We start from the raw sequence: 13,495 nt of genomic DNA, 5'->3' as shown, positions 1-13,495 counted from the left end.
TCTTGGGTTGCTCTCGGATTGGCTAGGTATTTTTTCTCTTTTCCTCCTACTGAATGCAGTCACTAGTTGACCTATTTGGATCTCTAGCTTAGCAATGGATTGTGTGTGGGAGTTAAGGGTCTGAGTGTTGACTTCTAATCATTCTAGTACTTTCAAAACTTTTTCCTCAACAGCTGAGCTGTGACCAGTAGTAGACAGTTGAGGAGTATTTTGAAATTGATGGTATGGTCCATGCCTATATGTTGGGTCCTGATATTGAGGTTGAGGTACGGCAGGGTCAACTACTGGTTGTGGTCTCCAGGAAAAAATTGGATGGTTTCTCCAGCCAGGGTTATAAGTGTTCGAATAAGGATCGTTTCCTGGTCTGCGAGCTTGTTGGACTTGAGCTTGCTGAACCAGCTCGTGCACAAACTCAGAAAATTGAGGTGCGGCTGGGCATTCACTAACAAAATAGTTCAGACTTGCATACAATGCACAAACTTCTTGGATTGGGTTAGGTGGAATCGGGGATTGTCCAGTATTTAGAAGACGGTCTAATTTTTGGGACAGTTCATCTATCTTACTGTGGATATCCATGACGTTTCCAATCTGATAAATTTCACTTCTTTTTTGTTGAAGCATGGGTTGTTCTCTAAAGGTGGCAGACATATGATGTAGAAAATTCTCACTAAGTGTTTCAAAGAGCTGCCAGGCTTCATCCTCACTCTTTAGTATGAATGTCCCACTACATGATGCATTAACTATTTGTCGGTGTTTCTTTGATAGACCATCATAAAAATACTGACAAAGTTGCCATTTAGGGACAGCATGGTGTGGACATTTACGAATGAGGTCTCTTAACCTTTTCCATGTCTCATGAAAAAGTTCACCCTCCAATTGGGAAAAACTAGTGATAGCTTTTCTAATTTGATTTATTTTTTCAATTGGAAAGTATTTCTTGAGAAATTCTCTTTGAAGATGATCTCAAGTTGAAATGGTTATAGAGTTTAAGGAGTTTAACCAATGCTTGGCTTTGTCCTTAAGTGAGAAAGGGAACAGTTTCAACCTAGGGGCATCATCGGAGAAGTTTTGGATTTTTACTGTGGAACAAATTTCAAGAAATTCATCCAAGTATTTGTATGGGTCCTCGTTACTAAGTCCATAGAATGATGGCAATATTTGAATAATACTAGACTTAATCTCATATTGGGTAGCTTCTACTGGAGGTGCTTGAATGCATGGAGAGTAGGTATACGAGGATGGAGTGAAATATTCTCTCAATGAGCATGGAGGATTAGCCTCACCAGGTGCAGCCATGTTTCTAACTCGGATAGTCCTAAGAGTCTTTTCTAATTCTTCGTCTAATGGTTTCAAGTCGGATTTTAGTGATCGTCGACCTAACATGCAACTAAAAGGTCTATATAGGACTATCCTAGTCTGTTAAGAATTTTTTTTTTAAGAGGAGAGGAGAAGAGAGAAAAGAGTTCTAAAGAAGAGATCCTAAGAAGTCCTAAAACTAATAGAAGAATTAGTTGTGGTTAGATTTTAATTACAATCAAGTTAGCACGCAGTGGACTCTCTATCCTAAAGTTACCCTAGTTCTAGACAGCTCCTAACCGTAGTTAGCCTTCAAGCCCTCCAAGTCAGAGCTTGACCAACCAACTGGCCAGATAAGTGTAAGGTCGGTGGGAATTCTCCCGTTGCTTTCCTTAGACACCAATTAAATTGGCCAGGTCAGCTAACGGAACCAATTAAAAATCACCTTCCTTCGGGCCCAGTCGTCCCGCAAACCACTTGCCTAGACACCAGTTAGCTGACCAAGTCTAACCTGGTTCAACTCTCAGGGTCACTTGTCCTAATGAGCTCAAAATCCTTAGGGGTCAATGTCTAATTAATTTTAGATTAAGGTCTACGTTATGCAAATGCAAGGGAGTGATTTATGGACCAAGAAAGGATGATCAAATCTCCATCTTATCTTAGTTAATGGGTTGCGCCCTTAAAGTTAATTATGGAGATGCAATGCAAAGAAACAAGGTGTCCAATCAAGTTAGAAATTTTTATATTTGAGGTTACGCTATTTTAGTTAAGTGTTATGAAATGTCAGTGGCTTTTTTTTTTTAATTCAACCATGCCAAGGTCCCCGGCAATGGTGTCAAAATTTGATGCGTAGTCGTTGATAGCACCAAAAATAACTCTATTCACTACGTAGGTAGGATGAGTCGAGATCATATTCTTAGAGACCTTGGGCTAAGTTGAGATTGCAAAAGAAAGAAGCATTGTTTTGATTTAGAAAATAAATTATCTTAAAATTGATGTAATTAGAAAATAAAGAGCTCGAGAGTTTTGAATTAATTTGCACTAGCAGAGTTGTATCTCTTTTTTAATTAAATAGATGTGATTAATCTTAGAAAAAATATCTATCTTTCCTCGGCACATCCCGTACCCGTAGATCACAGCGTGTCTCCAGAAAGTACTAGGTAAATAACTTTTTTTTTCTCAGTACGCCTCGTACCCGTAGATCACGGTGCGTCTCCAAAAAATAAAAGTTGTTCCTAATATTAATCTAACAGGAAAGCATAAATAAAAGCATATGAAAGAGAGCAAATAAAGAACTCATGACGATTTAAATAAAAAGTATAATCTTTATTGCATATAAAGAAATACAAGAAAGTTTAGAACAATAAACCCACTCTGTGTCGTTACAAAATTTCTTCTCCACTCTCGAGACTGCTAGCCTAGCTGCTCATAGAGTAGTTCCTTTCTCTTCCTCTATGCAAGGCTCTAGAAGAATTTTTAGGCTCCTCCAATGGGAGTACAAAAACCTTTTTATAGGTGTTAGGAGGGAGAAGTTTTACATGGTTTTCTGATGTGGGACTAAAGAAAATATTAAGGACTAAAAGATGAATGGATGAGATGGAAAGATCACAAGTAGATAAAGAAAATACAAATTCTTCCTCTTGAAGTATTTTCAAGTATTAAATTTTTTCTTTTTATTTTAAGATCCCTATATTCGCCACTGTGTCCGCCTTGCCAAACTCCCCGCGAACCCGCGTGCCCGCCTTGCCGTGCCCGATGCCGCGATGCCACGCCCGCTGTCGTGATGCCGCGCCCGCGCGCCCTTCCGCATGCTCCTTCCGCGTGAACCCATTAACTGTTTATACTCCTTTACAAAAAGAAACTTTTATTTCTTTAAAATGACGTCTATATCCTTTTTAGGTTCCTTGCATAGTATCTTCATTTTCTATAATACCGTATGCATCCTTCTTTTATTTAAATTTTATTTTAAGTCCAATTTTCTTTAAACTTGAGTCTTTTTGATCTACGAATCGGATTCTTTGTATCGGCGATCACCTTTCTTGTAAAACATAAAAAAAAGTATCAAATTTTTAATAAATAAAATAAATTAAATATAATTTTTTGCTTTAAATGACTTAAATTAAGTGTTTATCAGTGGTTAGGACCGAACCTCGTCTGGTCTTTGTGCCGGACACCATCTCCAACTCCTTGACTCCGGATGAACTCTTACTGATAAGGATTCAGTATGGAGTTCCTCCGGAGTACGAGCTGGAGCCTCCCAGACCAACTGATCGGACTAGCACCCCTCCTCCCGACCGCTTCTGTCTATACCAGGAGGCCTTCTGTGCCAGACTTCGGCTTCCACTTCTGCCTTTTGTCGTCGCTCTCTTTCATTTTTTGATTATTTCTCTAGTCTCAGTAGCACCGAATTCCTTTAGGTTTTTGATAGGATTTCTTTCTCTTTGTAGTTTAGCTGAAGTTCGGCCAACTCTTTCTTTGTTTAGAAACTTCTACACCTTCAAGCATCATTCCTCGGCAAAGGACTGGTGGTACTTCTCCCTCCAATTCGGTAGAAAGGGGTTGCTGAAAGGTGCCTCCTCTTCTATCCACAATTGGAAGGAGAGGTTCTTCTATGTCTGATGCCCGACCCTGGAGCTAGGATTACCCCCTTGGGGCTCTCTAAGGGATTCCATCCACCGGGCCCCTAGCCTGGAAAGGGACGACCTCGAATCCTCCAGAAAGCTCGAGGCCTATCAAGCCCCCCTCCTTTTCGAACGTCTGAAGGAACAACTCTTGCTCAACGTCGGCCTGAGTCCTCTTAACCCTGTCGGTACCATTATCTCTCTCCTTTTTTCCTCTCTCTTTCTTTTTTTTTTTCTCTTTTTTTTTTGCTTCTTCTTCTCTCTTTTTTTTCTTTTTTTTTTCTTCCCTTTTTCTTATTCCATCTCTGAGCCGTGTTGATCTTCTTGTATTGCAGACATGGATGCAGGCGTGGCTCGGAGGTTAGCCCAGGGCCTCAAGACCCATAAGAGAAAAGGCGCCTCGACCCCGAGGTCGGCGAAGAAAGCCAGGACAGAAGGGACAAGCTCGGTCGTGCCTGCTCAGATGGTCGTTGCCGTCGACGTCCCTTCCGACGTCGAGCTCGAAGCCCCTCGAGCCCTTTCGATGAGTCCCCCGACCGTGGATCCCGCTCCAGAGGCTCGTCCCGAGGGGGCATCCGAGGGCGTGAGGAGGAGGAGAAAGAAGACTCTAGCCTGCAAGAGTCGCAGCCGCAAGGCTGCCGTCGAGGAGGCAGGCAGATCCGAGGAGGATCTAGGGGAAAATCCCTTCCATAATAGGGATCTAATAAAGGAATTGGTCAACGGGTGCATCCCGCTTGAGGTCGTCTGCAGGATCGTCCATGCCGACCCTGAGCAGTGGGCCTGGGACTCTCTAGGGTCCTTTTTCAAGATAGATCAATTCATTCCTTCTTCCTGTTTCTTTACTCTGCTTACCTTTCGGCTTTTATATTGACTCCCTGACCGCTCTTGCAGGTGGGACACCAGCTCATCGCCAACATCGAGGCGATGAACGATGCCATGAAGGAGGCCGTTCAGGCAAAGGAAGGCCATCTGGCTAGGGCCGCCCACCTCGAAGAGAAGATCGCCAAGGTCCTAAGCCTCCAGGAGGCACTGAAAAAGGAGGGACAAACCTCGTCTGATCTGAGGACCGCCTTGGAGGAGGAGAGAAAGAAGGCTGAGGCCGAGATCTCCGAACTGAAGGCGCAGACTTTCGAGTTGAAGGCGCAGGCTTCCGAGTTGAAGGTGCAGGTTTTCGAGCTGAAAGCACGGATCCCATCCCTGGTCTCGGAGGCAGAGGCCCGAGCAGTGGAGGAGTTCAAGGCCTCCTCCGAGATGGAGGATCTACAGGTTCAGTTCGGCCAAGATGCCTTCATCAAGAGTTTCGAACTCTACCAAGAGAAGGTGGCTGGAAGGTTTCTCAAACTGGATCTTGGTTTCCTGGATGAGGCATCCGACGATGAAGTCGGACCATCCAAAGCCGCTGTCGGTCCTCCTCCAGTCGGGACCTCGTCGATCGCTACAGCCACCGCTGCCAATCTTTCGGGGATGCTGAGCCCCTCCACTTCTGCTCCAGAGGTTCGGAACCTTTAGCTTTGTATTTTTTCTTTGTGGTGACTCTTTTCTTTTTCGTTCTCTTATACTTGAAAATTATTTAATCAATAAAATCAGATTCTTCTTTACAGAGGGCCCCTCTTTTTTTTTTTGAATTTTTTTCCTTCTTTTTTGTCTTGTTGTACTAATTTGAGTTGTGGCGCCTTTGCCTCCCAACGACAGTGCCCTGCTGAAGCTCTTCTCCTGCCACAGGAGATTCCTATGAAGTCGATGATCCGAGACCTCAGAAGGGAAGTTCGTCAGTTGACGAAGAAGTTCGAGAAGCTGGAAGATGAACTTCACCGACTGAGGAAGAGCCATTCGGAAGTCACTACAGAGGCTACTCGCTTTTAGGACCTCCATAGGAAGGGTCTCATGGAATATACCCGGAGGAAGGCCGACTTCGTGACAGAGCTTGAGAAACTCCGAAAATGTGCCAGCGACTGATCTTGGACTCAGGCATCCAAGATCAGCTCCCTTGAAGTCGAGCTGGCGGCCGCACAGGAGAGGATCGGCCAGCTGGAAGGAAGCTTATCCTGGCTCACAGTCCAAGCCGACAGCGATTGAGACTGGTCAAAGAAATTCTTCAACCTTCAGAAGCAGCTGCAGGATGCTGAGGCAAACTACAATGCCTACCGAGTCGGCTGGAGCGGGCAAGTAGAGGACTACCGAAGGAAGCTCCAGACGGCGACCGATGAAGTTGCCCGCCTTCGAAGGCTGTTGTCCGAGAGAGTCCAGCTTGCCTCTGCACAAGGATCCGACAAGCTCTGCTCCTTGAGGGAGACTATGGAAGAACTGTCTGTGGCCCTTGGGCGGGGAGAGGCCGAACTGCAGCGGCTGAAGATTCAGCTAGTCCACGAGCAGCAGGCGGTCAAAGATGCCGAGGTGGAGTTCGAGGTCCTGAGGAAGAGGTTTCGAGAGTCAGAGGGCGAGAGCCGGCGGTTCCACCAGATGTACCAAGATATGCTGCTAAGAAAGATGGAACTAGAGAAAGAAGTTGAAAACTTGAGGCAATCCCTAATAAGGACTAAAATTGAGAGCTCGAAGTCAGAAGAAGCTGGGCTTCCTTAGAGCTCTTTTCTCTTTTTTTTTTTCTTGTCGTCTCTCTTTTTGGCCTTTAAGGCTTTGTAATATATACTTCACTAATGAAATGAAAAGAAAATTTCCATTACCTTGTCCATTTGGGTATTGAATTATCGTTTACCGAACTCTTTTTGTTTTCTGTCTTGTTCGACGCCATCATTGTTTGAAGGTTTCCGATCGTCGTCGTGTTGATTTACCTTTTTGTTCATGATCGTAGGTCTTTTCGAGGCCATTTAAGTTTGATGCTTCCTCCCGGTGCTCGAGCTTGGGGATCCGAACTTCTCGTTACTTTGAGGAAGTCGATTTCTTCTCGGCCTGTGTCGAGTGCCCTTTTAGTGACTGAGGATTTTTTGATAGGAGTATCCCTCTTCGTTAAGGCGAGGTCCCTTGTGTCTTTGACGTAGTCTATTTTTCATTTATCGTCGGTGTAGTTCGTCACTTTCCCTTTTCATCTCCCCCTATCTCTTTCCTTTTTTTTGTGTTCGAGTGAGGATTTTCCCTCTGCTCTTAACGGGTCGTGAGAGTGTAAAGGAGCCATTGAGGAGGCTTTCTTCCTCATCCAATCTTGATCGATCGGATCTTTATTTGTGTCAGGACGAGGTTCTCCTCTTGTTATCGACACGATCAAATTCAGCTCATGTTAGGATGAGATTATCCTCCTGTTCCTAACAAGGCTGTGGGGGCACATAAGGGACGTTGTAAGGGCCTCTCCCCCCATCCGATCTTAAATAATCGAGCCTTCGACTTTGCTCGTGTTAGGATGAGGTTCTCCTCCTGTTCCTAACAAGGCTGTGGGGGCACATAAGGGCCGTTGTAAGGGCCTCTCCCTCCATCTGATCTTAAATAATCGAGCCTTTGACTTTGCTCATGTTAGGATGAGGTTCTCCTCCTGTTCCTAACATGGCTGTGGGGCACATAAGGATCGTTGCAAGGGCCTCTCCTCCCATCCGGTCTCTAAGTAATCGGGCCTTCAACTTTGCTCATGTTAGGACGAGGTTCTCCTCCTGTTCCTAACAAGGCTGTGGGGGCACATAAGGGCCGTTGCAAGGGCCTCTCCCCCCATCCGATCTCTAAGTAACCGGGCCTTCGACTTTGCTCATGTTAGGATGAGGTTCTCCTCCTGTTCCTAACACGCTTAATTTCGATTGAATGAGGGAGTTACTTCCTGTCGTTATAAGTTTATGCCAAAAGGATAGATATGCAAATATAAGACTTTTATTTAAGGCAAAGCTATTGGTAATACATCCACAGATTTTTTGGATCTTATAGCCGTGGAAGGTTTGCTCCCCATCGGGGTCCTTTTGAGATGGAGTTGATAATCCCAATCAGAGGCCGATCTTCAGGCTGCTCCTCCCTCTTTGGCTGCTCCGACTGCGGCAGGATCCTAGGCCGATCTTCCCTACCTTCAGATTGACGTCGAATGAATTTGTCCAGCCGACCTCGTCTGATGAGCTCCTCGATCTCGTCTCGGAGCTGGATACACTCCTCATGTCATGGCCGTGGTCACGATGATAGAGGTAGAACTTGTTAGGATTGCGCTTCTCGGGGTGTGTGCGCATCCTTTCCGACCTCGACAGCTACTCCCTGACCTCCATCAGTACTTGAGTTTTCGATGCGTTGAGAGGGGCGTAGCTACAGAATCTTTTCGGGGGAGAGCTCCACCAAACTCTGCGGTCCGGGCTCCTCTGCCTATGAGCCCGGGGAGGAGTCTGGACATGCTTGTGTCTGGAGGGAGATCGAGAATGCGGCCAAACTTCACTCGGTCCTTTTTCAACTGTAGGCTTGCTGGAGTCCCCCGCCTGCCGCTGCTTCGCAGCCTCCTCGTCCTTCATCTTGAAGGCTTCTTCTGCTCGGGCATATCCTTCGGCCCGAGCCAGTAAATCAGCAAAATCTCTAGGATATTTTTTTTTCAGAAAAAATAGTAGATCATTCTTTCGAAGACCGCCCTTCAGGGCGGCCATCATGATCGATTGGTCCAAGTTTCAGACTTCCAGTGCGGCGACGTTAAAGCGATTGTCGTAGGCTCGGATGGATTCTCCCTCCTTTTGCTTGATGTTGATAAGGGACTCCAAACCTCTCCGAGGATGCCGGCTACTAACAAAATGAGCCACAAACTGGTGACTCATCTGATCAAAAGAGAAGATAGTACCCGACTTTAGTGCCGAGTACCAGTTCCTTGCTGCTCCCTTCAAGGTAGATGGGAAAGCTCGGCATAAGATGGCATCTGGTGCGCCATGGAGCAGCATCATTATCCAAAAGGCCTCCAAGTGGTCAACCGGATCTGAGGTCCCGTCGTAGCTTTCGAATTGGGGGAGCTTGAAGTTTGGTGGGATCGATTCCTGTATGATCATTTGAGAGAAAGGAGGGTCCATATAGATATCCTCACCATAAGCAGAGAGTGCGTGGTGGAGCTCTTCGATCCACCAGTTCATCTCTTGGAGCCTTCGATCTAGGAGGTCCTCTCGACTGCGAGTCTCGAGGGTCTTCTGGTAGAGTGGAGGTAGGGATCCTTCGGGAGTAGAATCGTGATCAGACTGAGGGCTCTCCACTCTCGGATTCTCTTTTTTGGAAAAGACAGGATGACTGACCCAAGTAGCCCACCCTACTGTCAGATCTTGAAACTCTGACGATGCCCTTTCCAACCGCACTGACGCCTGCGGCTGTTGCTGCTGCTACTGCATGGCCTGCACTGCTTCGGTGAGGCCTCTGACTTGCTGAACCAGCAGGTCAAACTGCTCCATACCGACTGCCATTGTCGGAGGAGGAGGAGGAGCCTGGGAAACTGGAGGCGAGGTCGGAGCCTGAGATCTGGCCGCGGAGGTCGTGGATCGCCTGGTGGATGCCTTTCGGGGAGGCATCAGGTGGAGATCTAGTAGGAGAAGGAGAAGAGGACATCAGAGAAGATGATCGAAGACAGTTCCATTGAGCACTCCTTTAAGAACAAAGGTACTGCAAAGATATAGGGCCCTTCCTCTAGTGCCAATTCTGTTGGTGTAGAATTTCGTCAAAGCTGGAGTTGCTGGAGTCGAGATGACCGCAGCCGTCGTTGGGACCTGCAAGGAAAGTCTAAACCGGAGTTGGGGTGCTCCGGTAAGACCCTCCGATGCTCAAGTCAGTACTCTGCTTCAACAGAAATGGAGTGCTCGAGTGGAAATTTTAGCAGAGTTTTGAGATAGAGATCAGAGCTTAGAGAAGAACGTATCTGGGGGTCCCTTTTTATAGATGAAGAGCGTAACGGATTGACAGCGACATCCGTAATCGCCTGGTAGTGGGCTGTTCAGAGCCACGCGGAGATTGTTACAGAGAGTAGTGGCGTCAGGGGTCATTCAGGACCACGTGGAGTTTGTTACGGAGAGTGGAGTGGTGTCCATTGTCATGACTTGCCAGAGAGTAGTGGAGCCCGGAGAGTGGAGCGACGTCCGTTGTCGCGATTTGCCAGAGAGTAGTAGAGCCACGTAAAATCCATTGCAGAGAGTGGAGCAGGGTAGTTGCCATTGTCATGACTTGCCAGAGAGTTCGGATCTGTCGGTTGGAGCTCGGTTGGGACATTTGATGGAGCGGAATGGCTCTCTATTGTTGGTTTAAGAGAAGCTCGGATGTCTCCGAAACTGCTAACGAGTCTACTGTTGTCGGATACCTTAGACGTTGATACTACAGGTGGGAGTCATCTGCTGTAGAAGCTTGGATGGAGACTTTCCGTTGGCGAAGCCCAGTAAGAGTCCGATTGCTAGAGAAGTCCATCTGGGATTCGCCTAATGTGGAAGCTCGTCTGAAGATGATCCGTTGGAGAAGTCTGATTTCATGAAGGATCTGGTGGAGGGTCGGTCAGTGATGGACTTTGGATGGCGTTGGAAAGGTTCGGCAGACATTGGAGGCGGTCAGTCGTTGTAGGAATCCAGCTGTCGGAGTCTGTCCATCGTAGAAGCTCGTCCGATATCCATCCGCTATGAGAGTTCGGACAGAGCCTGATTCTTGTAGAAGGCTGAAGGGAGACCGCTTATTGTAGAAGCTCGATCAAAGATCGGTTGTCGTGGGAGCTCGGAGTAGCAACCTGGTCGGTGGGTCCTGTCCCATTGTAAAAGCTCGTCTGGGATCCGACTATGAAGAAGCTCGACTGAAGTCTACCTGTAATAGAAGTTCGAAAGAAATATGTTTACAGTAGAGGCCCGAATGAAATTTGCTTACAGTAGAGATTCGGGGTAGACCGCTCGCTGTAGTAGTTCGGAGTAGATCGCTCGTAGCAGGAGTTCGGAGAAGACCGCTCATAGTAGAAGTTCGGAGTAGACCACTCGTAGTAGAAGTTCAGAGTAGCCCGCTCGTAGTAGAAGTTCGGCTCTCACAGGAGCTCGACTGAAATTTTGAAGGGGTCGACCACCATAAAAACTTGGATGGAATCTGATTACTGTAGAAATCTCGTTGTCGAAGAAGCTCGGATATTGACGAAGTCCGGAAGGAGTTCGGAGAATAGTTGATCACTATAGAAGGTCGGCTGATAGTGAGGCCTAGAGAGCCTTTGGAGCGGCCCGGTAGATGGATGGAGAAGCTCATTGTCCGAGAAGTCCGGAAGCTAGGACGGTCTAGGGGGTTCAGAGAGACGCCACACAAGGTCGGAAGCTGGAAAAGTCCTGGAAAGGTCGGTCTTTTACAAACTTCGACCGGGGGGTATTTTATACCCAACAATAACCTTTAGCTAACAATTTATCTTTATGTCTTATCACTACTCTATTTTTACCTAATTTATTTCTATATATCTATTTAGTTCCAATTATAGGATGATCAATAGGTCTACTTTCTAATACCTAAATTTTATTTCTTTTGAATTGATTAAGTTCTTCTTGTATTATATTTATCTAGTTAGGATTATTTTCAGCTTTTTCAATAAATTTGATTCAATTTGAGATGCAAATGCTAATTAAATGATTATTACTATTTTCAAAGAATAGAGAGCCCTTATCCTTTTAATGAATCACCAATAATAAGGTCTTTAGGATTCTATATGCACACCTCCATTTCTTAGGTAGAATCTCACTATGTACTTAAATATTCTTATGGTTCTCTTCTTCATCTGTTGTATCCTTGTCATTTTCTTCATCATGTTGTATTGGGGTTTCTTTTAGAGTGATGTTTTGCATCCTTTTGTCTAAGGTTTCTGCATCATTATCAACAACATCTCCCTTTCTTGAGGATATATCATTAGTTTAATCAAATACTACATAAATAGATCCTTCAACAATCAAGATTCTTTTATTGAAGATTTTATAAAATTAACTAGATGAAGAATATCCTAAAAGATATCTTCATCTGCTTAACATCAAACTTTCTAATTTTATCTTTTCATTATTTAAAATAAAACAATAGCAAGCAAAAACATAAAAATAACTAATATCTAGTTTTCTTCTTTTTCAAAGTGCATAAGGGGTTTTCTCTAAAATTGATTGGATCAAAACATGATTCAAAATATAATATGTTATTTTAATCATTTCTATTCAAAAATATCTTGGAAGGTTATTTTCATATAATATAGTATGGATACTTCTTTCAAAGTTTTATTTTTTATTTTTACCATCCTAAGTTGTTAAGGTGTCCTAGGTGTAGAAAAATTAGGTTTAATAATTTTTTCATTATAAAATTTTTAAATTATTGATTTTCAAATTTAGTTCTATGATCATTTCTAATGTAAATAGTAATTAATTTTTTTTATTTAAAATTTTTTAATAAAACTTTATAAATATAGAAAATACTTTATCCTTTTGAGCTAAAAATAAAATCTAGATAAATCGAGAGAAATCATCGATTATCATAAGTCCATATCTTCTTCCTCCTAGGCTTGTGGTCATAGTAGGTCCAAATAAATTTATATGAATCAATTCTAATAGTCTAGAAGCTGAAACAAAGTTTTTCGATTTAGAAGATCTTTTTATTTATTTTTCAAGTTGGCAGACATCATAAATTCTATTCTTTTCAAAATTTATCTTTGATAAATCTTTTACAAAATCTCTTTTAATAAACTTTGAAATCAAATTTATGCTCACATATCCTAATCTATAATATCATAACCAACTAGCCTCATTGATTTTGATATCCATTGGAACTAGATATGGACCATTCTTCATGAGAAGATTATCTAAATCTACCATGTAGATATTGCTATATTTATATCCAATAAACACAACGTTATCATCATTGGAACTAGAAATAATATACATTAAACATTCAAAAATAACTCTAAAATATTTGTCACAAAGTTGACTAATAGTAAGTAAATTAAATATTACACATTCTAATAATATATCTTTTGCCATTATCCAAAAAGATTATTACTCATCCTTTCCTAGCTTCAAGGGTAACAAATTGTGACATATCACTCATCATATGCTTTGAGCAGTCACTATCAATATGCCATCTTATTTCCTTCCTTGGACTATAAAACACACCTACAAGAGAAGACTAAGTTATAATTTTAGGTATCCAAGCTTGCTTAGATTATTTAGGGTTAGTCATAGTTGCTTCTTTTGGAATCCAAACCTTTTTAATCTTATTTTTGTTTAATTTTTTGAAATCAAATGAGTATGTTTTGTGTCCAAGATTTCCACAACAAAAATAAGTAACATTTGGAGATGAAATTGATGTAGATTTTATAAAAAAGATTTTAGAGATTTTTATTTTTTGTATGGGTTGAAAGTAAGGTCAGTTTTATTGAAAACAACTCTTTGATTGCTTAAAATCATTTGAAATTTTTTAGAGCTAAGAATAAATTTTTTAGTAATAGGTTTGAGTTTTTCAAGCTCTTTCTTTAGAGTTTGATTTTCTTAGAGTAGAACATTATTTGTTGCAGCTCTTAAACTACCTTTTGATGCTGCCCGAGGTTCAGGATCAAGAAAATAATGGGGGTAATCCAATAAAGAAATTTCTCTCAAAGTGGCCAATGAACCTTAATCTTAGAGATGACAACTTACAAATTGGGTGTGGGTTGGGTCAACCAATGC

At 43.3% G+C, this 13,495-nt stretch overlaps 1 non-coding gene across 1 annotated transcript; it reads left to right on the top strand.

The window, feature by feature from the left end:
* Positions 1-802: 802 nt before the first annotated feature.
* On the top strand, positions 803-908 carry LOC140857642 (small nucleolar RNA R71). The gene has a single exon (XR_012141134.1). It is a non-coding gene; the product is annotated as a small nucleolar RNA R71 (small nucleolar RNA).
* The last annotated feature ends 12,587 nt before the right edge of the window (positions 909-13,495 follow it).

The sequence above is a fragment of the Elaeis guineensis genome, chromosome 4 (genome assembly GCF_000442705.2).
Source record: "Elaeis guineensis isolate ETL-2024a chromosome 4, EG11, whole genome shotgun sequence".
Taxonomy (NCBI): Eukaryota; Viridiplantae; Streptophyta; class Magnoliopsida; order Arecales; family Arecaceae; genus Elaeis; species Elaeis guineensis.
The sequence above is the reverse complement of the archived record's forward strand: the minus strand, read 5'-3'. Positions and strand labels throughout refer to the sequence as shown.